Below are 22,856 nucleotides of genomic sequence, written 5' to 3'. Positions count from 1 at the left end.
TGATGCAAACAAAGCAAATAATCATAATAATTATTATTTACTGACTTACAACTGAATCAAGGAGGTCAAAGATTCCATTTCATGTCTTTACCATGTCTTGGCTCTGCTTTCTTCTGTGGCTTCAATCTCAGACAGACACTCTCCTCCCCAGGGTGACAAGAAGGCTCTCAGAAGCTCCACCCATGCTTTTTCTTATTGGTTAAAAAAGACTGCCTCTCTCCAGCAAAAATCTTAAGTCTCCCACTGATTGGCTCTCATTGGATCACATGCCTGTTCTTCCACTAATCCTTGTGGCCAGCCTAGATCCCAGGCCCAACCCTGGAGCCAAAGGTGGGTGGAGTAAGCTGCATCCCAGATACAGGAACTGACACTGGGGGAGGGGGAGTTCCCCAGCCAAAACTGGGGTGCTGTTTCAAGAAGACACATGTTCACCATCTGGTAGTTGCTGCCTCTCTGTTAAGCAAGCTTAATGAGAGGCTGTCATCAGGAATAATAATAACCAATAACGGTAATGACAGCAACACTTACTGAGCACTCGCTATGTGCCAAGTATTGCTCTATGCCTTATATATGCTATCATATTCATTCCACACAACAGCCCATGTTTCTTTTTCTTTTCTGAGATGGAGTTTTTGCTCTTGCTGCCCAGGGTGGAGTGTAGTGGCATGATCTCAGCTCACCACAAACTCCGCCTTCTGGGTTCAAGTGATTCTCCTCCCTCAGCCTCCTGAGTAGCAGGGACTACAGGCACATGTCACCAAGCCCAGCTAATTTTTGTATTTTTAGTAGAGACAGGGTTTCACTATGTTGGCCAGGCTTGTCTCAAACTTTTGATCTCGTGATCCACCTGCCTCAAACTCCTGAGCTCAGGCAACTGCCCACCTCGGCCTCCCAAAGTGCTGGGATTAAAGGTGTGCAACTCTGCCTGGCCATGTTTATTTCTTATCCTCATCTCACTTCATCAATGGACAAATTGACAGAGACATTAAGGAACTGGCCCAAGTTTACACAGAAAATAAGGAGTGGAGTCAGGACATTCTTTCCAGATTCCGTGCTTTAGTTTTTCCAGGAACTACACTTAGAGCTGATCTATCTCTCAGAATTGCTGTCTTTGTGCCAATGAGGAAGCCCTGCGCCTTCTAAAGGACCACCTTTCGAGGTTAACCAGTGTGGGATGACAGATATCATCTGGACACTCATGAGGGTTTGTCCTGAAGCAGCACCTGGACACTGAGAGGGGTGACAACAAGGCAAGTCTGATCCAAGGATCATTGTGGACTCTGGAGCTGAGGTTCCTCGGTAACCCTGCTTGCCTCCCCACAGGAGTGGAGGAGAAAGAGTGCAATGCAGAGAGAAGTGCCAGAACTGAGCCCCACTTGCTGCTAACCAGTTGTTATCTGTCTTGAAAAAACTCCTTTAAAATATTTGTTGCTGGGGGTGGCTCACGCCTGTAATCCCAGCAGTTTGGGAGGCTGAGGTGGGCGGACTGCCTGAGGTTGGGAATTCGAGACCAGCCTGACCAACATGGAGAAACCCTATCTCTACTAAAAATACAAAATAATTCTTGCTTGTCACCCAGCTGGTGCTCCTGAGGTTAGTTCTCTCCTTTCCATATTGTCCTCCTTCTCCATCCCCCAGCCTTAGCAGGAGTAGGGCAAGAAAGGAAAGCACCTTTTATTTTATCCTAGAGGGCCTGATGGGATATCCTCCCCTCCTCCTCCTCCTCCGCCCAGCATCTATAATAGCACAAAAGGAGCACCAAACCTCTCATCGTGTTCCTGGGTTTGAGTCCCAGATAAGCCATCCTCTTCCTAGGCTTGTGACCGTGGATAAGTCCCTGTCACCCTCCGCAGCTAAAGAACATACCTCCCTCCCTGAGTCTGATGAAAACACCCTCAGTAAATGTGCGTGGCACATGGTTTGTTTATTTTCTGGATCTGAAATGGTGAAACGGACAGAGCTGGGTAGTTCATGCTGCCTTGGGCAGGGCTTTGGTCAGCAGAGGGGCTGGCTTCACTCCACTTCCCATCTCCTGAATAATTCATGACAAACAAAATGACTGGGCCAGACCTGGGTCCTCCCTCCTCCTGTGTGAAGGCAAAAAAATTTCTAATTACAGATCAGCTGGCCAGGCTCCCCAGGGCCCCTGGGCGCTGCACACAGGGGGCATTTATGGGAAGAGATCATGGAGGGGAGGGGTTCCATTCCAGGCACTTTCCAGAAAAAACTCAACTCCTTTTGAAATTGTAGCCTTGACCTGCTAAGGTCCAGGGAGGGACTGGGGAAAGAAGCTTAGAAGAGGAAGAGAAAACCCTGCCAAGGGGTCAGAGAGAAGTGCCCAGAAAAAACTGTCAGGTCAAGGAGGAGCTCTGGGGAAGTCCTGATGAGAGGAATACACAGGCCATCAGGGAAGAGGTTTGCTCAAGTCCCGTGGAAAGCACGACAAAGCTAGGCTTCAAAAGGAAGATGTCCTATGAAAATACAGACAGAAGGAATAAGATCTAAAGTTCTACAGTACAGTAGAGAGACTAGAGTTAATTATTTGTTTTAGAGTTCAAAACTGCTTGGCCAGATGCGCTGGCTCATGCCTGTAATCCCAGCACTTTGGGAGGCTGAGGTGGGCGGATCACCTGAGGTCAGGAGTTTGAAAATAGCCTGGCCAACATGGTGAAAAACCCATCTCTACTAAAAAAACAATACAAAAATTAGCCAGGTGTGGCGGCATGCGCCTGTAATCCCAGCTATTTGGGAGTCTGAGGCAGGAGAATCGAATGAACCCAGGAGGTGGAAGTTGCAGTGAGCTGAGATCATGCCACTGCACTCCGGCCTGGGCCACAGAGCGAGATTCCATCTCAAAGAATAAGAAGTAGAAGAACAAGAACAAGAGGAGGAAGAAGAAGAAAGAGGAGGAGGAGAGGATGAAGAAGAGAAAGAGGAAGAAGAGGAGGTGGAAGAAGAAATGATTGCTGGAGGAAACTGGGATGTCCCCACATGAAGGAGGGGTGAAGATTTGGGTTGATGGATGCCCCAGTTATCCTGATTTGATCATTACACATTGCATGTATGTATCAAAATACCACACGTGCCCCCAAAATATGTACAATCATCATGTATCACTTTAAAAAAAAAGGAAGATGTCTTGACTCAAAAACCAGTCACTCAGTTACACTACAATTTCCTCATTTATCTATAAAATGGGGAGATGCCCAACACCTACCTTACAGCATTACTGTGGAGTTATATGAGTTAATATATGTAAAGTGCTTAGAATACTGCCTCATACATAAACTAAAAATATATATTAGTAGTTGTAGAGTTATTTTTTATATTATGCTCCCTCCATAGAGGGATCAGTAAAGGGGGAAGGTGACAAGAAGAGAAGATTCAGGGAGGTTGTTAGAGAGGGGAATATTGATTATGAGGTAGTTTAGTGTAGTGATTATGGTAAGGAGCCCATACATAATACCATGATAAATAAGAAAAGAGGCCAGGTTGGCCAGCGTGGTAGCTCACGCCTGTAATCCCAGCACTTTGGGAGGCTTAGGCAGGTGGATCATGAGGTCAAGAGATGGAGACCATCCTGGCCAATATGGTGAAACCCCGTCTCTACTAAAATACAAAAATTAACTGGGCATGGTGGTAGGCACCTGTAATCCCAGCTACTTGGGAGGTTGAGGCCAGAGAATCACTTGAATCTGGGAGGCAGAGGTTGCAGTGAGCTGAGATTGAGAGACTTTACCTTCAAAAGAAAAAAATAAAGAGGACAGATGTGGTGGCTAATGCCTGTAATCCTAGTACTTTGGGAGGCTGAGGTGGGTAGATTGCTTGAGTTCAGGATGTCAAGACCAGCCAGGGCAACATGGTGAAACTCCATCTCTACTAAAACTACAAAAATTAGCCAGGCCTGGTGGAGGGTGCCTGTAGTCTCAGCTACTTGGGAAACTGAGGCATGAGAATTGCTTGAACCCAAGAGGTGGAAGTTGCAGAGAGCCAAGACAGTGTCACTGCACTCCAGCCTGGGCAACAAAGTGTGACTCTATCTAAAAAAAAAGGCTGGGGACAGTGGCTCAAGGCTGTAATTCCAGCACTTCGGGAGGCCAGGTGAGCAGATCACGAGGTCAGGAGTTCAAGAACAGCCTGGTCAATATAGTGAAACCCCATCTCTACTAAAAATACAAAAATGAGCTGGGCGTGGTGGCCTGCACCTGTAGTCCCAGCTACACTGGAGGCTGAGGCAGAAGTATCACTTGAACCAGGAGGCAGATGTTGCAGCTGAGCTGAGATCATGCCACTGCACTCTAGCATGGGTGACAGAGGGGGCCCACTTTTGAGTAAAATAAAATAAAATAGAGGCCTGGTGCAGTGTGGTGGATCATGCCTATAATCCAGCACTTTGAGAAGCTGAGGTGGGTGAATTGCTTGAATCCAGGAGACCAAGACCAGCCTGGGCAACATAGTAAGACCCAATCTCTACAAAAAATACAAAAATTAGCTGAGCCTTGTGGTGGTTGCCTTAATCCCAACTACTTGGGAGGCTGAGGTGGGAGGATCACTTGAGCCTGAGAGGCAGAGGCTGCATTGAGCCAAGTTTTTGTGACACTGCTCTCCAGTTTGGGTGACAGAGTGAGAACCTGTGTCAAAAAAATTAAAAAGTAAGCACTACAGAACTAAGTTGCCTGGGTTCAAATCTCAACTCTGCCTCTTACTAGCTGTGTGATCTTGGGCAACTTTGCTGCAGGTCTCCAAGCTCCTATTCACCATCTATAATAAACAGTAGCCACCACAGTTAATGGAGAGTGGTGAACAAAATGGCCAAGGTCCCTGTCCTCATGGAGCTTACAGTCCAGCAGGAAGGGAATACTAAGCAAGAGCACTTATTGCATGCCAGTTGTGTGCAGGTTCTGTGCACTCTGCAGACATTCTCTCAATGAAATTTCACAGAATCCATCCCTGCTTTATAGAGGAAGAGGGTGAAACTCAAAGAGGTCCCAAGCAGAGAGAGGATTTAGAACTGAGATGTCACTCCACAGTATGGATGAATCACCACATTAGCATGGTGAGCAAGAAAAGCCAGATGCAAACGAATACACATTGTATGATTTCATTTATATGAAACTCTAGAAAATGCAAACTAATTTATAGTGACAGAAAGCAGATCAGGGGTTGTGTGGGATGGGGGTGGGCCAGGCATTCACTGCAAAGAGCCCGAGGAACCTACTTGGGGAGATGGAAATATTTTACATCTGACAGTGATACTAGTTACATAGGTGTATGCGTTTGTCAATGTTTATTGAACTGGATACTTTAAAATGGGTGCATTTTCCTGCAATGTAAATTACACCTCAATGAAGCTGATCTTTTTAAGGGGGTGGGGAAGATATGCCAGACTTTGGAGCCCTGCAACCCTTCTTACGTTATTCAAGTGTCTGATTTCAAGTTCATTTGTGGGCAGAAATTGTATCAGATTTATCTTTAGGTCCTTCCCTCACTTCCCAACCCAAGGGCCTAGAAAAATTCTTGTTCTTTCCTTTTGAGATGGAGTCTGACTCTGTTGCCCAGGCTGAAGTGCAGTGGTGTAGTCTTGGGTCAATACAACCTCCTCACTACCACCCCCACCGGGTTCAAGAGATTCTCCTACCTCAGGCTCCCAAGTGGCTGGGATTACAGGCGCCCACCACCACACCTGCCTAATTTGTGTATTTTTAGTAAAGATGGGTTTCACCATGTTAGCCAGGCTGGTCTCAAACTCCTGACCTCAGGTAATCTGCCCGACTCAGCCTCCCAAAGTGTTGGAATTACAGGTGTGAGCCACCGTGCCCAGCCAAAATTCTTAAACCCCATAGTTCAGATTACCAAATATACCCTGGGCATCTTCTTTGTCTTGGGTGCCAAGATCACAGAGCAATCAATCTAGTGGGGAACACAGAAGGGAAAAGCCAAACGAACACAGTACTGGGGAGGGGTGGGTGGTAAATGTGCTGATGGAGTAAACAGGTCATTACTGGGCCTCAGCAATGAATCCTGCATAGAGCCTGGAACTTGGGACGTGAAACTCTCAAGCTCTTCAATCCACCGCCTGCATTCAAATCTCCACCCTACTGCTTGCTGTGTGACTTTGGATGACTCCTTCAGCCTGCCAAACCTCAGTTCCCATCTCTGGAAAATGGAGATCACTGTAGTTCTAATCTAGAGGGTTGTTATGAGAATTAAAGACAGAAAATGTGAAATGTTTAGCATGGCAGGCATAGGAAGTACTCCATAATTGATAGCCATTCTTACCGTGATTGAAGAGCAGGGAGGTGGAGAGAGGCACACAGGGTGTGTGCGTGTGTAGTGGGGGTTCACTACCCAACCCGAGGTGGGAGAGGGCTGAGAGGGACTTTCCCAGAGAGGCGATACTTGGAGGAGGAATTGGCTCATTTAAGTGGCCATGGAGGCAGTACCTAGTAGGAACGGCTTGGAGCAAATGCTCAATAAATATTTGCTCAATAAATAAAAAAATAGAGACTGTGCAAAACCTGCCTGTAACCAAGGAGACAGAGAGGGCCTGCCAGAGTAGACTGGAGGGTCCTCAGGAGGCGGGGCTGGGTGGCCCCCACAGGCAGGCTCCACACTTTCCTAGCCTGTCCCGACCCCACCCTGCACCCTGCCCAGTTCCCCTGATACCTTTGGATAGCTCCAGACTTGAGGCCTGGGACCCATGGGAGGAGAAACGGTGGGGAGGGCCGGCAGGACAGGGGTCCTCAAGGGCCTTCTCCCTCTAAGGAAAATGGGCCAGGTTCCTGCAAGGCGCCTCCCAAGCCCCCATTGTCCGAGCCACAGAGGGCCAGGATCAATGGAAGGCGGGAGCGGCCAAGGGGTCTCCTCTTTGTGCGGCTGTCTCAGGCTTGTTTGTGCCACCATCTCCACTCCCCTATTGATCAGGTATGTGGAAAGATTCCGCCTCCAGGGCTCCCTTTGTGGCCGCGTTGCCAAGCTGCGCCTGGCATGACTACACTGTGCAGGGCACACCGCCTGCAGTGGGCACTGGGTTGCGAGAGGGGGCGGGATCCCAGGAAGGCAAAGTGGTCAGATTTATCAAGTAAAAATACAGGACGTCCAGTTAAATGTGAATTTCTGATAAATAACAAACAAAAGCAAAAATTAAATAAATAAGTAAAGTATAAGTATATCCCAAACATTGCATGGGACATACCTACACTGAAAAAGTATTTGTTGATGATCTGAAATTTCAACTGAACTAGGCATCCTGTTTTATCTGGCACCCTTTGAGGGGAAGCTGAATACATCTCCATTGCCTAGCACTTACATTACCCCCAACTTCGGTGGTTGAAGTTTTGTTTGCTGCCTTGCTTTTTCTTTTGTTTTTGGTCATATTTGCATACCCCAAACTACTATTTAGATACAATTTTTCTTTAAATACATTTATTTTTTAAAAACTTACCCTGGCAGAGCGTGGTGGCTCAAGCCTGTAATCCCAGCATTGTGGGTAGTCAAGGGGGAATGATTGCTTGAAGCCAGGAGTTCAAGACCAGCTTGGGCAACAAAGCAAGATCCCCTCTTACAAAACAAAATAATAAACTCCCTTAATCTATTAACAATGATTTATTGATGCATACTGCATATATATTAACTTGAACAAATATGAAATGTACCTGTTGATGCATTTTTGCCTACAAGGACACTGATGTGACCACACCCACATCAAGATATAGAATATTCCAGGCTGGGTGAGGTGGCTCATGCCTGTAATCCCAGCACTTTGGAGGCCGAGGTGGGTAAATCACTTGAAGTCAGGAGTTCTAGACCAGCCTGGCCAACAAGGTGAAACCCCCTCTCTACTAAAAATACAAAAATTAGCCAGGCATGATGGTGGGTGCCTGTAATCCCAGATACTCAGGAGGCTGAGGGAGGAGAATCGCTCAAACCTGGGAGGTGGAGGTTGCAGTGAACCAAAGTGATGTCATTGCACTCCAGCTTGGGTGATAGAACAAGATTCTGTCTAAAAAAAGAAAGATATAGCATATTCCCATCATCCCAGAAGGTTCCCTGGACGGTATCTGCCTCCCCAGTGGCAGCCACAGATTTGCTTTAGCTGTTTTTGAACTTTGTATCAATGGACTCTTATAATATGTACACTTGAGTCTAGCCTCTTCACCTCAATATTGTTTCTGAGGATGGGCATGTGGCTCACCCCTGTAATCCCAGCACTTTGGGAGGCCCAGGCAGGCAGATCAGGATCACCTGAGGTCAGGAGTTTGACACCAGTCTGGCCAATATGGCAAAACACTGTCTTTACAAAAATAGAAAAACTAGCGGGGTGTGGTGGCAGGTGTCTGTAATTCCAGCTACTCAGGAGGCTGAGATGGGAGAATCACTTGAACCCACGAGGCGGAGGTTGCAGTGAGCCGAGATCATGCCACCAAAATCCAGCCTGGGGTACAGAGCAAGACTCCATCTCAAAAACAAAACAAAACATGCAAAAAAATATCTGTGATTTGTCCCCATTGTAGGTTGACAAGTGGTTTGCTGCCTTTCGCTGCCGGCTGGGAATTCCGTTACATGGCCATTCCACAGTTTGTTTCTCTATTCTATAGTTGATGAGTGTCTCACTTGTTTCTAGTTTTTGCTGTTATGAATAAAGCTTCTATGACCATACTTGCACTGGTCACTGTATGAACTTAAATATATTTAACCTAAGCAACACCATTTGTGAATCATGAGCTTAAAATGCTACTTTAATTTTTTTTTCTCCTGCACTTCAAATATATAATGATGACACATTTCTGGGAACATCTTTTGACCAAGCTCACCTTTTGCACTGTCAATGGCCACATACCAAACTGCAGAATAGATGTTAAGGGAACACTGGCTTGGGGTAGATCCTGAGCAAGTGGGTCAATCCCTCTGGGCCTTGGTTTCTTCATCTGTGCAATGGGGATGATGATAATTATCTCATAGAGTGACTGGAAAGGCCAAAGGGGGTAACACCTTATAAAAGGGCCAGCCATGGTGGCACACACTTGTAATTTCAGCTCCTTGGGAGACTGGGGCAGGAAGAGTCGCATGAGCTCAGGAGTTCAAGACCAGCCTGGGCAACATAGTGAGACCCCTTCTTTTTTATTTTTAGATGGATTTTCGCTCTTGTTGCCCAGGCTGGAGTGCAATGGCTTGATCTCAGCTCACAGCAACCTCTGCCTCCCAGGTTCATGCAATCCTCCTGCCTCAGCCTCCTGAGTGGCTGGGATTACAGGCATGTGCCACCATACCCTGCTAATTTTGTATTTTTAGGAAAGATGGGGTTTCTCCATGTTGGTCAGGCTGGTCTTGAACTCCCAACCTCAGGAGATCTGCCTGTCTTGGCCTCCCAAAGTGTTGGGATTACAGGTGTGAGCCACCACCCGGCTTTTTTTTTTTTTTTGAGACAGACTCTCACTCTGTTGCCCAGGTTGGAATGCAGTGGCATGATCTTGGCTCACTGCAAGTTCTGCCTCTCGGGTTCAAGCGATTTTTCTGCCTCAGCCTCCCAAGTAGCTGGGGATACAGCTGCCCACTACAACGCCCAGGTAATTTTTGTATTTTTTTCAGTAGAGACAGGGTTTCACCATATTGGCCAGGCTGGTCTTAAACTCCTGACCTTGTGATCCACCCACCTTGGCCTCCCAAAGTGCTGGGATTCCAGGTGTCAGCCACCATTCCTGGCCTGTGAGGCACCTTAACAAACAAAAAACAATAATGTAGTGTAATATTTACAAACCATGTAGAAGTAAAACATATAACAATAGTACAAAGGTGGGCGAGGAGAAGTGGAATTACACTACTGTAAAAGTTCTTAAAGTGAGAAATGGTATAATGTCTCCTGGGCAGACTGTGCTAACAATGTGTACTATAAACACTCAAGTAACCACGAAAATGCAAAACGTAGTTATAGTGAACAAGCAGCAGAGAAGACACGGTGGAATCATAAATAATATGCAGTCCAAAAGAAGGCAGAGAAAGGGAGAAAGGTATACAAATACCAGATAGGACAAATAGAAACACAACGAGATCTAAATCCAAACCCAATCATATCACCATGAAGATCTCCTTTTCCAGGGAAAGAAACCAAGACACAGAGAATAAAAGGAGCCTGCCCAAAGTTATGGAAATAATGTGGAGTGGGCCTGGCCTTCAGCTCAGCCTGTGGGGCCTGTGCTCCTAACCCAGTGGGGAGCTTTCCCTCTGGCTAAAGGCCTGGAAACTTCAGTTCCCCAGGATTTTGCCTACTGTTGGATCCATTGGCACATATGGGCATGGGGCTGAAAGGGGCCAGAGTAGTGATATGTTCAACCCCTTCATTTTACAGATGGAGAAACTGAGGCCCGAAGAGGCAAAGGGGCTTGCCAAAGGTCACATCCTGAAGGTCACAGCTGGAATCAGAGCCCAGCTGCCAGCTGGGTCTCTCTCACCTCCCCAACTTGCTGCCATTCCCAGAATCCTTCCTTCCACCTAAAAATTGCTATGGCGGCACCTGCCCTTGGTTTTTCCTCATGTCCCAGCAGGCGTTGATAAGAGTGCTCATCATTGCATTTGAATCATCTTGGAAATGCTCCTGAGGTGCTATCCAGGAGCACTTATTTGAATTTCTTCCTCCGTATAAGTACAATCAGTCATCTGTCTTCCACAATCAGTAAACGCTGGGCTTCTGATAGTATTGGTGTCTTCTCACTTCTCAGAGAGCTCTTGGCCCATCAGAGCTGAGAAGCCCATGAGGGATCACTAATGCATGCTGGGGAAACTGAGGCTGGGAGAGGAGGGACTTTCTCTACGTCACCTTGCAGGTGAGTAGCTGAAGCAGAATGTGAACTCGGGTGTTTGTGCTCCTGGATTCTGCTCTTTCACTGGTGCTTGCACCTGCTTAGCCTCAAATGTGGCTTTGAGACCCAATTTCCAGGTGGGGTCATGATGCCAAGGTCACCTTTTTTTCTGCCCCTGAGCACCAGGCCATCTGATTATTTTTAAAAATAGTTTCATAAAATAAATGATTCACACTGTTTGTGAAACAATCAATTCATACCAAAATACAAAGAAACAGCCTGTAATGGACATGCTGAAGCAATGCCACTAGCTTAGGAGAAAATATTCTGCTAATCATCCCTGGCTGGTTGTTCTTCACACCCTAGTTTATTACCCATCTCTTCTTATCTAGCTCGGCACCAGGGAGGCTGCCCTGTGTGCAGTATGTCAGGGACTCCTGTAACAGGTGGCTTCTCTTGGGTTCAGCCAATGGGAGGTGTTGCCAGGAGACTAGAAGATAAGAGAAGGTCAGGGTATTTCTTCCTGCTTTTTTCTGGATTCAACTTCATGTTTGCAGGTGCAGGCTTATGCAAGGGGCAGGTAGTCATGGTCAGGGGAGGCGATGACAGAGATAGCATCTCCTTCACTCCTCATCTCCTCCCCAATGTGCCACCCTCCCTCCCCTTCCCCTGCATTAGCTTTTGCAGAAGACTCTTCAGGACCTGGCATTGTCTATTTCTTTGTTCTTCATAGGTGTCCCCAGCCACACTGCAAATGCCATGAAGGTAGGCTGGAGTCTATCTTGATCACATGTGTACTCCAAGTTCCTAGAACAGCACCTCTATGTGCTAAATAAATGTGTTAAGGATGTTGGGACAAATGAAGAGCTCCCAACCTGGAGGAGGATGTTGGAGGATACTGGAGGAGTACCCTTTTTATGAAATGTGCTGGAACAACGGAATAGTCATCTACAAATAAAATAAAACAAAAACACTTTGACACTTACTTTGCTGCACACACAGAAATTAACTCAACATTATAAATCTAACAAACCACCAAACTGCTCAAAGCAACCATAAGAAGAAATCTTAACGACCCTGGATTTGGCAAAGATTTCTTACATGGGGCACTGAACGTTTGAACTGTAAAAGAAAAAAAGTTAAATAAATTGGACATCACAAAAATGTAAAACTTTTGCTCTTCAAAAGACACAAAAAGGCAAGCCAAGACTTGGGAAAAAATACTACTCATGAAACACACATTTAACAAAGGACATTTACCTATAAACAAAAACTGCCCTATATCCCCAGCTGCACATGGGAAATAGTTCTAAACAGATGCTTCAGTGATGGAGATATACATATGGCAAATGGCAATTACTGAGCTTTTTACTCTTGATGCTAGTTTATGAAACTAGACTGCTCTCCTAATACTGCTGAAAATAACAGCTAAATAAAAAGAAAACAGCTGTTTTTCCCCAAAGCCACAAAAAAGAGATATTATTCTGCTCCAAAATATTATACTGCAAAACAATATATATATATATATTGGTGGGAATATAGATTTGTGTAGCCATTATGAAGAGAATATGGAGGTTCTAAATAAATTTTAAAATAAGTCAGGTGAGTTGGTTCATGCCTGTAATTCTAGCACTTTGGGAGGCCGAGGTGGGAAGATTGCTTGAGGCTGGGAGTTCAAGACCAGCCTGGGCAACATAATGAGACTCCATCTCTATATTTTAAAAAAGATATTAAAAACAAAACTACCTTATGCCCCAGTAATCCCTCTTTTAGGCATATATCCAAAGGATATATAACCACCATGCCATAAATATATCTGTCCTACCATGTGTATTACAGCACTATTCACAGTAGCCAAGATATGGAAACAACCTGAGTGTCTTGTCAACAAAGAAACAAGGGATAAAGAGAATATTATTCAGTATTTATAAAAAGAGACATCCTGCCATTTGCCACAACATGGAGGGACATGGAGCACATGTTGCTAAGTGAAGTAACCCAGACACAGAAAGACAAATACTCCATCATAAGACAAATACTCCATCATTTCACTTGTAGGTAGAATTGAGAGAGAGTCAAATATACAGAGATGGAGAATAAAACAGGAGCTAACATAAACATGGGGGAGGTAGAGATGGAGACATGTATGTTAGAAGTTATACAGTAGCAGATACATAGGATAAAAAACTCCAGAGATCTGATGTTCATGAGAACTATAATTAATAAAACTATATTTGGGATTCCTGCAAAATAAGTAGATTTTAGCTGCTCTTGCCACAAAAACAAATAAAAATGGGTAACTATGAGATGACAGATATGTTAACTTATTTCACTACAGTAACCATTTTACTATCCATATGTATTTCATGACATTGTGTTATAGACCTTAAATATACACAATAAAATCTATTTTTTAAAATAAAAATACTATTTTTAAAAGGAATCTTGTAAGACACCTGAACTTCAGAGCTTGCTACCCTGTCCTGCGATAGCAAGCTTTAACACTAAAGTTTGTAACTTGTTGGTTTTCTTGTTAAATCACTTTTTGCTCATTTAAATGTATATTATTATATCTTTCTACCTTCTATAAGACATGAATATATGTGAGGTTTTTCAGTAGAGTTTATTTTATTTTAAACTTACTTTTGTAATATAAAAAGAGAATTACTGGTACTGCCTTCTTTCTTCACATGCTTGAAGGTTTAAAACAAATCTGCAACTGTTAAATTATTTAAACAAGAGTTTAAGAATCTGTTTCTTCTGAATAAATGCCCTATGTCTTAATAGTGAATTGTACTGTTAGATCTTACAAAAATGAATGTGAAAGGGAATGTTCTGCAAGATGGAAGAAAATTGAAAATTTAGATCTTTGTAATTTTTATGGTTAATTTTCTATTAGAGAATAACAATAACACTGCAGCACCCTAGAACATATATGAGGGAAAAATCTTTCACAGTGATTATAGCCTGACATTAACAGTATTTGCATTTTTGTGTTTCCCAAGCCTGTATTTTCCTGTGGATGTTAAACCATGGCTCTAGCTATAATCCTTATGTATATGAGTATTTCTATGCATATTTCATAAGGGTCTAATCTTAGTGTGCAAACAATTTTCTATCTTTTCTACCGTACTACCTAATATATATATATACACGCACACATATATAGATAAAATTGTATAGGCTCACTAATATCATTTAGTGACTAAATAATTTTCTACCTTGTGATGTCATACACATATACACACGTATAATGCCATGTGATCACTGAAAACATTAATTTAGTGAATGAAATTTAATGACATATATAGTTATTGCAAATATCCCTTGACTGCTACTATTAGGTTGCCTTCCATTGTTCATCATGATGAATTATGCTGAAATTATCTTTATGTACCTAAAACTTTTTTCATAATTTGAATTGATTTCCTAGAAAAACTCTAACAAATAGATTTACTCTATCATAGGTTGTAAGCATTTTATGATCCTTGATAAATTATGCTTTTCCAGATGATAATAATTTACGTAAATACAAATGATGTCTAAGAGATTGCATCTTGACACAATTGGCACCATCACTAATTTTCCCAGTGCTAATGGTGTGTACAAAAAAATGCCAACTGGTTTTAATTTGCATTAACTTATAAGAAGGATAATTATACATTTACTTAATAATTTGTTCCTTAATTTTATATAAAATTTCAAATGGCTTCATTTTGGAGCTCAGATATATATATTTTTATATAGTTATATACAAATGATACACATATAATTTGCCTATAGAGTTTTAAAAATCAAATTGTAAGGATTGTTGATATTAGAGAGAGATTTAATTTTGCTAAGTTTGCCACAAGTATCATACCAAATTATTTTATTACCTTTCTTAAATACAAGTTTAATATTTTTATATTCTTTTTTTTTTTCTCCTGCCTCAGCCTCCTGAGTAGCTGGGATTACAGGCACGCACCACCATGCCCAGCTAACTTTTTGTATTTTTAGTAGAAACGGGGTTTCACCATATTGACCAAGATAGTCTCGATCTCTTGACCTCGTGATCCACCTGCCTTGGCCTCCCAAAGTCCTGGGATTACAGGCTTGAGCCCCCACGCCCGGACTTATTTTTACATTCTTAAATTTAACTCGGGGTTTGTATATGTGTTATTTATTTTATGGATCCTAAGCCTGAAAAACTCATTCCGCTATATATTTTGGATAAATGTTTGATGTTAGTCTTTTTAAAAAATGTTTTATATTTTTAAAATGTGACACAGGTAACCATAAAGTATATATAAGTATGAACAATTTAATAATTATAAGGTGAACACCTCTGTAACCACCAACTAATTCAATACATCTAACATTTCCAGCATTCTAGTAGCTTTTTGCATGTGGCTGTCTGATCACAATCCTTCTTTCCCCTCCTGGAGGTTCCCATAAACAAACCTGACTGGTGAAAATCATTTTCTTGCTTTAAGCGATTTAATTTTGCCCATGTTTACCCAAAATATTGTACCATACTATATGCATTATTTTGTGTTATGTTTCCTTTGCTCACCATTATGTGGTTAAGATTACCCATGAATTGCATTTAGCTGTAAGTTCATTTCCTTTGCTACGGACTACTCATTTGGCATTTCCATGAACAAGTGCTATTATGAACAACTTTATACGTGTATTTTAGTGCAAATGTGCAAGATTTGCTCCAGAAAAGTACTTGGGAGTAGAACTGCTGGGTGCAGTCTACTCATGTCTTAAACTTTTATATAACCAAACTTTTTTCCAATATGTGTATACTAGTTCACACTCCCACCAGCAATATATAAGAATTACCTTGCTCTACACTTCTCACCACTTAATATTGTGAGCACTTTACTTTTCTTGGTATGGTAGTTTTGAAACAGTAAGTCAGTGTGATTTCAATTTGGAGTTTTCTGATAATTAATGAAGTTGACCATATACTCATGTTTTTTAGCCATTTATATTTCCTCATTTGTGAAGTGTATGTGCAATTCTTCTGCAACTATTTTCAATGGAGAGATATGGTTTGCTCATTGATTTAGAGAAATGTTATATTCATCTAGACACTAGTAGCTTTTCTGTATAATTTAAAATACTAAATCAAGTCACAATTTAAATAAATTTGAACCTTTTGTGTTGTTTTAAAAACTTATTTCCTACACTGATATCATGGAAGAAGTTTCCATTATTGTGACCCTAAGTGCTTTCAGGTATTATTTTCTCATATTTAGGCTTATAATTTACCTGAAATTGTTTTTAAGTACAGTATGACATAGTAGTCCAATTTCATTTTCTTATTTATGAATAACTTCTATTTTTAGTTTTCTATTTTTTCCTTCTGTTTGGAATTGGAACCTACATGCTTTGTTTCTATTCCTTTAGTAGTTGCACAAAACATCCCAACATGCATATCTAATTTATCACAAGCTGAAGTTAACGGTACAGGCTGAGAAGCCCTCATCCAAAAATCGGAAATCCAAAATACTCCCTTTGCGCATCACATTGGTGCTCAAAATGTTCTGGATTTTGAAGCATTTCAGGTTTTGGATTTTTGGATTAGGAACATTCAATCTATATCTTTATTCTTCTCTTGGACATTACTAAGACCTCTGACAACTTGAAGTTCATTTCTCCTCTCATCCAAACTTGTATGTTATTATAGTCATGTATTTTAATTCCACTTTATTCACATATTTTGAGACAGACTCTTACTCTGTCACCAGGCTGGAGTGCAGTGGCACAATCTCAGCTCACTGCAACCTCCGCCACCTGGGTTCAAGCGATTCTTCTGCCTCAGTTTCCCAAGTAGCTGAAACCACAGGCACGTGCCACCATGCCCAGCTACTCTACATTTTAAAGCCAACTATATAGCTTTATCATGGTTTTATGCAGCTAATATTTATTCAGATTTGCCAATGTACCTGCCATTTTTTCTTTTTGTTCACTTGCAAATCAGACCTTCCAGCCAAGATCATTTTTTTTTCCTTTTTGTCTTTTCTCCTCAAACTACTTTTACCACAAGGCCACTTTCTACTGAAAATACCTTCAGATTACATGTAATGAGGGTTTCTGAGCATTTCTTTTTCTAAACTTTATTTTGCCTTTATCCTTAAAGGATACTTTCAGCAGGAGTAAAGTTCTAGCTTGGTAGTTACTTTCTTTACACATCATTAAGTACATCAAACAACTATCTTCTGGCTTCCATGATGGCTCTCAATAAGGGAGCTTGCAGTCATTCATTTGAATGTAATCTGTTCATTCTGTTTACTTGCTTTAAGTTGGTATATGTGCTTGGCATGCTGCAGTTTCTATGGCTTGGCTGGTGTGGATTCTTTCTTCTTCAATTTACCCTACTTGTGATTCACTGAAATTCCTGAATCTCAAGATAAGTATCTTTTATCAATTCTGGTAAACTTTGAGATATTATCTCACCAAGTATTAATTATGCTTCAGCCTTTCTAGGAATTCTGATTAGATATATTTTAAATCTTCTCAATCTATCCTTCATTTCCCTTTCATATTTCTTGATTTTTTTTTGTCAATGGATGTTATGTTCTGAATATTTTCTTCTCTATTTTTCAGTTTACGAATTCTCTCTTCAGATGTATCTAATCTCCCATGTGTGGGGTGGTGTGGTGGTGTAGAATTCAATTGATTCACTTGTTTACTTGTTTCAAAAATTCTATTTGGCTTTCAAACCTGCTGGATTGTTTTAAATATTTTCTATGGCCTATAAATTTTAAAATTTGCCTTTTACTTCAAGAATAAGAATAGTTGTTTTAAAATCTGTGTCTGATACCTCCAACAACTGAAGTAGTTATAGACTTGTTTCTGCTGGTTCCTTACTTCCATGTGTAGGTTAAAAATTTTAAAAAAGCTACAATAAATCAGAAAGTAGAGATGCATCTTCATTAGTCATGAAATCGAGGAAGAAAGAAGGGCATAGTTTTTCAGATACTCATGGGGAGACTTTTGGGTAGACTCTGGGCTACCCTACAGCTTTTACAAAAAGTATTGTGGGAATGTTAGTTTGACCTTCTCCCTGTAAGTCTCCAGGTATAAATATTAGCAGTCAGGTTGAGGATGCGAGGCTTATGTCAAATATTTCTTTTTTGGGGGCTGCCATCTCATCAGGGCCAACTGCTTTGACTTTTAACTTGCTTTTAAATGTATCTCTGCTCTTAAAATTCATGAACTATGCCCTTACTGATATTAAGTGATTTGTCCTTTGATTCCCTTATGGTGGAAAAAAAGCCTTTATACATTAGCTTGAATTGTGACCACATTTAAAGGCACAAAAGCTGAGTATGAATTTCTTTTAAAGGCTTTCATGTTGGCTGTGAGTCCATACATTGCCTTGAAATGGCAGACTGCAATTAAACTCGTCTAAATTCCATGAACTGTACTGAGCACCCACTAGAACACCATGCACTGGCTCTGTGGATATCAGGACAAATGAGACACAGTCCTGGTTGGATCAATAGATTATTCCCTTTTCCTTTTATCTCTTATTCCTAAGAAAACCAGGAAAAGTGTGAGTCAAGGACATTAGACAGCTCCAAGTTCAATACTCAGATGTATGTGAGCTTACACAATTAAGGAGCATTGGCTTTTAACATATGAATGTTTGTAAGTTGATACCAAAGAAACTACATTTGCTAAAAGAGTGCTTGAGCCGGGTGCGGTGGCTCAAGCCTCTAAACCCAGCACTTTGGGAGGCCACGGTGGGCTGATCACAAGGTCAAGAGATTGAGACCATCTTGGCCAACATGATGAAACCCCATCTCTACTAAAAAAACAAAAATATTAGCTGGGCATGGTGGCACATGCCTGTGGTCCCACCTACCCAGGAGGCTGAGGCAGAATTGCTTGAACCCAGGAGGCAGAGGTTGCAGTGAGCTGAGATCGCACCACTGCACTCCAGCCTGGCACCTGGCAACAGAGCAAGACTATCTCAAAAAAAAAAAGAAAAAAGTTTGAAGCTGTCCAGAGCCATTTTCCTGATGAACAAGGAAATGGCATCATTATTTTATAGCTGTAGGATTCTCTTCTTCCTGTCTCCCTCTCCTTCTTCCTTTTCTTCTCCTGTGCTCCCCAGTGTGGTTACCCACTTCTCTGTGACACAGCCCTAAGTCTAAAGCCCAAGTGCCCCAAGCAATGGCTGTGCAGACATCAACTTTGAAAGAGTGCTCTGAACTCAGTGTGGAGCTGCAGGGAGAAGATATGGAGAAGAGTTTTATGTGGACCACATCAGGAAGGCAGGTTGGCTAAACGTTTATCTGAAAAGCTTTCATTTGTGCAGAGCCCACCTGCTATTTGGTGCCAGCAATAGGCAAAACTGACTCACTGTGATTCATGTGACTATCCTGGCAAACTGCAACCAACTGAAGGCCACCTAAGCACCCATGCCATGTGTGCATAGCGGCCGCCATCAAGATGCTCTGAAGGGCTGCACCCTTGCAGGCAGTTCAATAGTTCAGTGTGCCAGAGACATGCTGAGGTGTCTCTTTCTGTCCTAGCCCTTCTCATGTCCACCTGCCTAGAGGCCCATTGAGAGCCCGAGCTCTGCTGAAAAGGTGAGGCCCTCCTATACTACGTTACACAACACAAATGTCTCACCACAGAATCTTTCATCTTCTTGGGGAGAGGATCAGCAGCTGACTCTTCCAGATTTTGATGTAAAAACTTAGGAAACAGTCTGCATTGAATGAAGGACCTGAAAGTGGAAAAACACATAGGTTTTACTTTATCAATGACGTCCCTGGGGCAGTGTTTTTGGTAAATAACTTCACCTTAGATCTCACACCCACACATGACAAAAGCAGCGCCCTCTTCATTTAAAATCTAAAAAGAGGTACTCGTTCAAGTGATCATAATTCTCAATTTCACCCTAATGAGAGCAGTCAAGTACCTCAGCAGCAGCATCACCCTCTACTGTCAGCAGTGGGACAAAGGAACGGTCCTCCATCTCTGACAGCCCACTAGAGCTTCATCTTCACAAACAATTAGCAGCAGAAAGTGAACACTGAAGTAATACAACTGACACTAAAAAGTGTGAGAACCATTTAACTTTTCTTTTTTCCATTTTTCATGCCTTTGATACTGCCGCATCTAATAGCCTAAAATTATGCTGTCTCCGGTCCTCCAAGAGTATGGTTATCTTAAATCAAAATTTTTCATAAATTTAAACACATTACATAAGATGCTACTGTCAGTATCGGAAACTCACTCTGGCATCACTTGAAAGACTTCCAGTGCCAGAGTACATGTGACCAAAGGCTTAAAAGGTATGATTAAAGGGAAGATTGTAATGTATACATTCACGTTACTAAGGATCACATTAAACACATTTTAACACTTTGGTGCAAATCTCACTTTAAATCCAGAGGGCATTGGCCAGATTGAGAACCAACACCACCACAACAAAATAGAACAAAAACGTTTCCTTTCAGAGGTGCTGGTTTAGTCTCCACAGGTAACTGCCTCAATGCAGGGATGCAGTTTAATGGATCTAGAGAAAGTATTGTTGAGGTGGTAGCTTCTCACCCAACTCACCCAAGGGAAAGTCACAACAGGGCTTGGGTGCTATTGGCCATCTGTTCCTGCCACTGTGCATTTTACTCCAAAATCAAAGGAGCAAAGCCAAAATGTTTGCTGGATGTTCACTTTTAACTGTTACTAGTTTCTGGCTGGTCCTGTATTTCTCCTGCCCTCCTCTGGTGAATGACCCGCTAGTTTAATAATGAGAGTCAAATTACAATAGGCAGTGATTTGCCATCTCCCCACCTCAGTCAGGGCAAAACGCTGTGGGAACCGCACCCCCTGCTCAGTGATGACAGCACAGGCATAGATCACTCACATGAACACAGATGGGTCACTGCTCTGCCAGCTCAGATGGTAGGAAACGGTGACCAAGAGGCCATAGAAGGCTGAGAACAGCATCAGGATGTGTTACGTGCTCCATGGATCCTAAAGAACATATGTCAGTTAGCCAAGTCACTCCACAGTTACGTGAATAGCAGGATCTCTATCAAACATTAGAAACATCTCCACAGTCCAGCTGGATGGATGCGTTAATTCCTGTGATCATTCCTGCCCATGGACATATAAGCATCTAGTGGGTACATAAAAACCTCACCTGTTGGTTTATGAACATTGATTTTGATAAGGGATTGGGGTAGGGGGAGTTTTGACTAATAGTAAATACTTATAAGAATAAAACTGAATCTTTCCTGAAATTAAGCTTAGGATTTTTTATAGAATGTAATATTAAACATGTGTCACTCTTCTGAATTCAATGTAACAGTTATAATAATTATTTTTCTCAATGTTTATTAATTGATAGTCTAAATGGCATAAGTGTAAAAGTGGCATAAGAGATTAAACAGACTAATAAACTGAAAACTTGATAAAGATTAAAGATAGCTGAAAGATTTCCATTGCAAGACTACACTGCTACTAAAGACTTATGATAAGATTAAATCAAAGATTGTAATGTATACATTCATGTTATTAAGGAATACACTAAATACATTTTAACACTTTGGTACAAATCTCACTTTAAATGGCATAAGCAACGAAAGAGCAAAGTTATTTGAAATGAAAAGAGAAAGGCACTTCAGGTTTAATTTGATAGAAGCACAGATATCAGTTATCAACACATGGTACTCAGCCTGGTGGAGCAGAACTTGAAAAATACATGTTACCAGCCCAAGTAGTGTGGTGGCCTGGGACTCCAGGTTTTCTTTCACACACACCTGCTGCTCCCACTAAAACAAACATGTCTCTCACATGCCAAGAAGAAAACATCTACATATTAACTGTCTCAATCACCATCAACAGAATCACTGATCCCTTCTAAAAGCTAAATTTAGTCAAGAAATTAAAAACTTTTTTATCAAGATTTTTTTTAAGATGGGTTATCAATTGTGCTCACATGATGTTCAAATGAACGAGTCAAGTGTACTTAGCAGTTATCCTCTGTAACTGCTAAGATAGGCTGGAAAGCAAATATACCCTGGATAGAGCAGGTAATTTTATTTTTGAATGCTTCATTTTCTTACAAATTAAAATGTATTTCTTTTACCCTCCCCATTGTAGAAGTCTTAACGAACGAGAGCAGTACCTGGAACACAAATTGCAGGGAGCCGACTCTCACAGAGACTGCTGAGCTGCATGGTTATAAGGTCAGGAAGTATGACTCACTGTCTCCAGACGCATCTCCACACAGATTCCCCACACCAAGACGTCCGGCGTACCTCTGAGATCAGCTTTCCCAGAGGTCAGGTGCATTGCCTTTTCCAGTGCCCTAAGGTACCATGGCTGCATTCATTATTTTTTAGATTATGTGCAGATGTCTTCCTCACCAATTTTGTTAAAAAACTTAAACCCAGTGATGAAGCATCCTCCATGGACCTTTTCTTCCTTTGAAGTTTTCATCAGCAACACCTTCCCTTCCAGTATCCAAGGAAGAGGTGTACTTCCTCCTTCCTGAGCCAAACCCTCCCCTCAGATCACAATGTCCTACTCTTTTTCATTGGTCCCCTCTGCCCAGCCTTTAAAAATACTTAAGTTGCTGACATCTTTTTTATTTTGAGATGGAGTCACTATCACCCAGGTTGGAGTGCAGTGTACACGATCTCGCCTCTGCAACAACCTCCACTCACTTCAACCTCCACCTCCCAGGTTCAAGTGATTCTCCTACCACAGCCTCCCGAGTGCCTAGGATTACAGGTGTGCACAACCACAACCAGCTAATTTTTTTGTTGTCACCATGTTGGTCAGGGTGGTCTCAACTCCTGACCTCAGGTGATCTGCTCCCCTTGGCTTTTCAAAGTGCTGGGATTATAGGCATGAGCCACCATACCCAGCCAGTTGCTGACATCTTTAACAAATAGTCCTCCTTCCCCTTGTTCCAGTTGCCCTCGAAAGCTACTGTACTATCCTAGTCTGTTTGGGCTGATATAACAGAATACCATAGACTGGGTGGCTTATAAACCACAGAAATTTATTTCTCACATTTGTGAAGGCTGAAAGCCCAAG

The 22,856-nt window shown here is 42.1% G+C and overlaps 1 long non-coding RNA gene across 25 annotated transcripts in view; it reads right to left on the bottom strand.

The window, feature by feature from the left end:
• Positions 1-3,389: 3,389 nt before the first annotated feature.
• The window catches only part of LOC103791234 (uncharacterized), a 33,801-nt gene continuing 14,334 nt past the window's right edge, over positions 3,390-22,856 (bottom strand). For 14 of the 25 annotated variants that reach the window (XR_013528833.1, XR_013528839.1, XR_013528835.1 and 11 more), the window contains 2 exons: positions 20,674-20,783; positions 17,698-19,530 (listed from right to left, as the gene is read on the bottom strand). This is a non-coding gene — a long non-coding RNA (uncharacterized LOC103791234). The other 11 variants (XR_013528846.1, XR_013528837.1, XR_013528845.1 and 8 more) reach the window with 6 other exon arrangements.

The sequence above is a fragment of the Callithrix jacchus genome, chromosome 17 (assembly GCF_049354715.1).
Source record: "Callithrix jacchus isolate 240 chromosome 17, calJac240_pri, whole genome shotgun sequence".
Lineage (NCBI taxonomy): Eukaryota > Metazoa > Chordata > Mammalia > Primates > Cebidae > Callithrix > Callithrix jacchus.
This window is presented reverse-complemented; position numbering and strand designations above follow the sequence as displayed.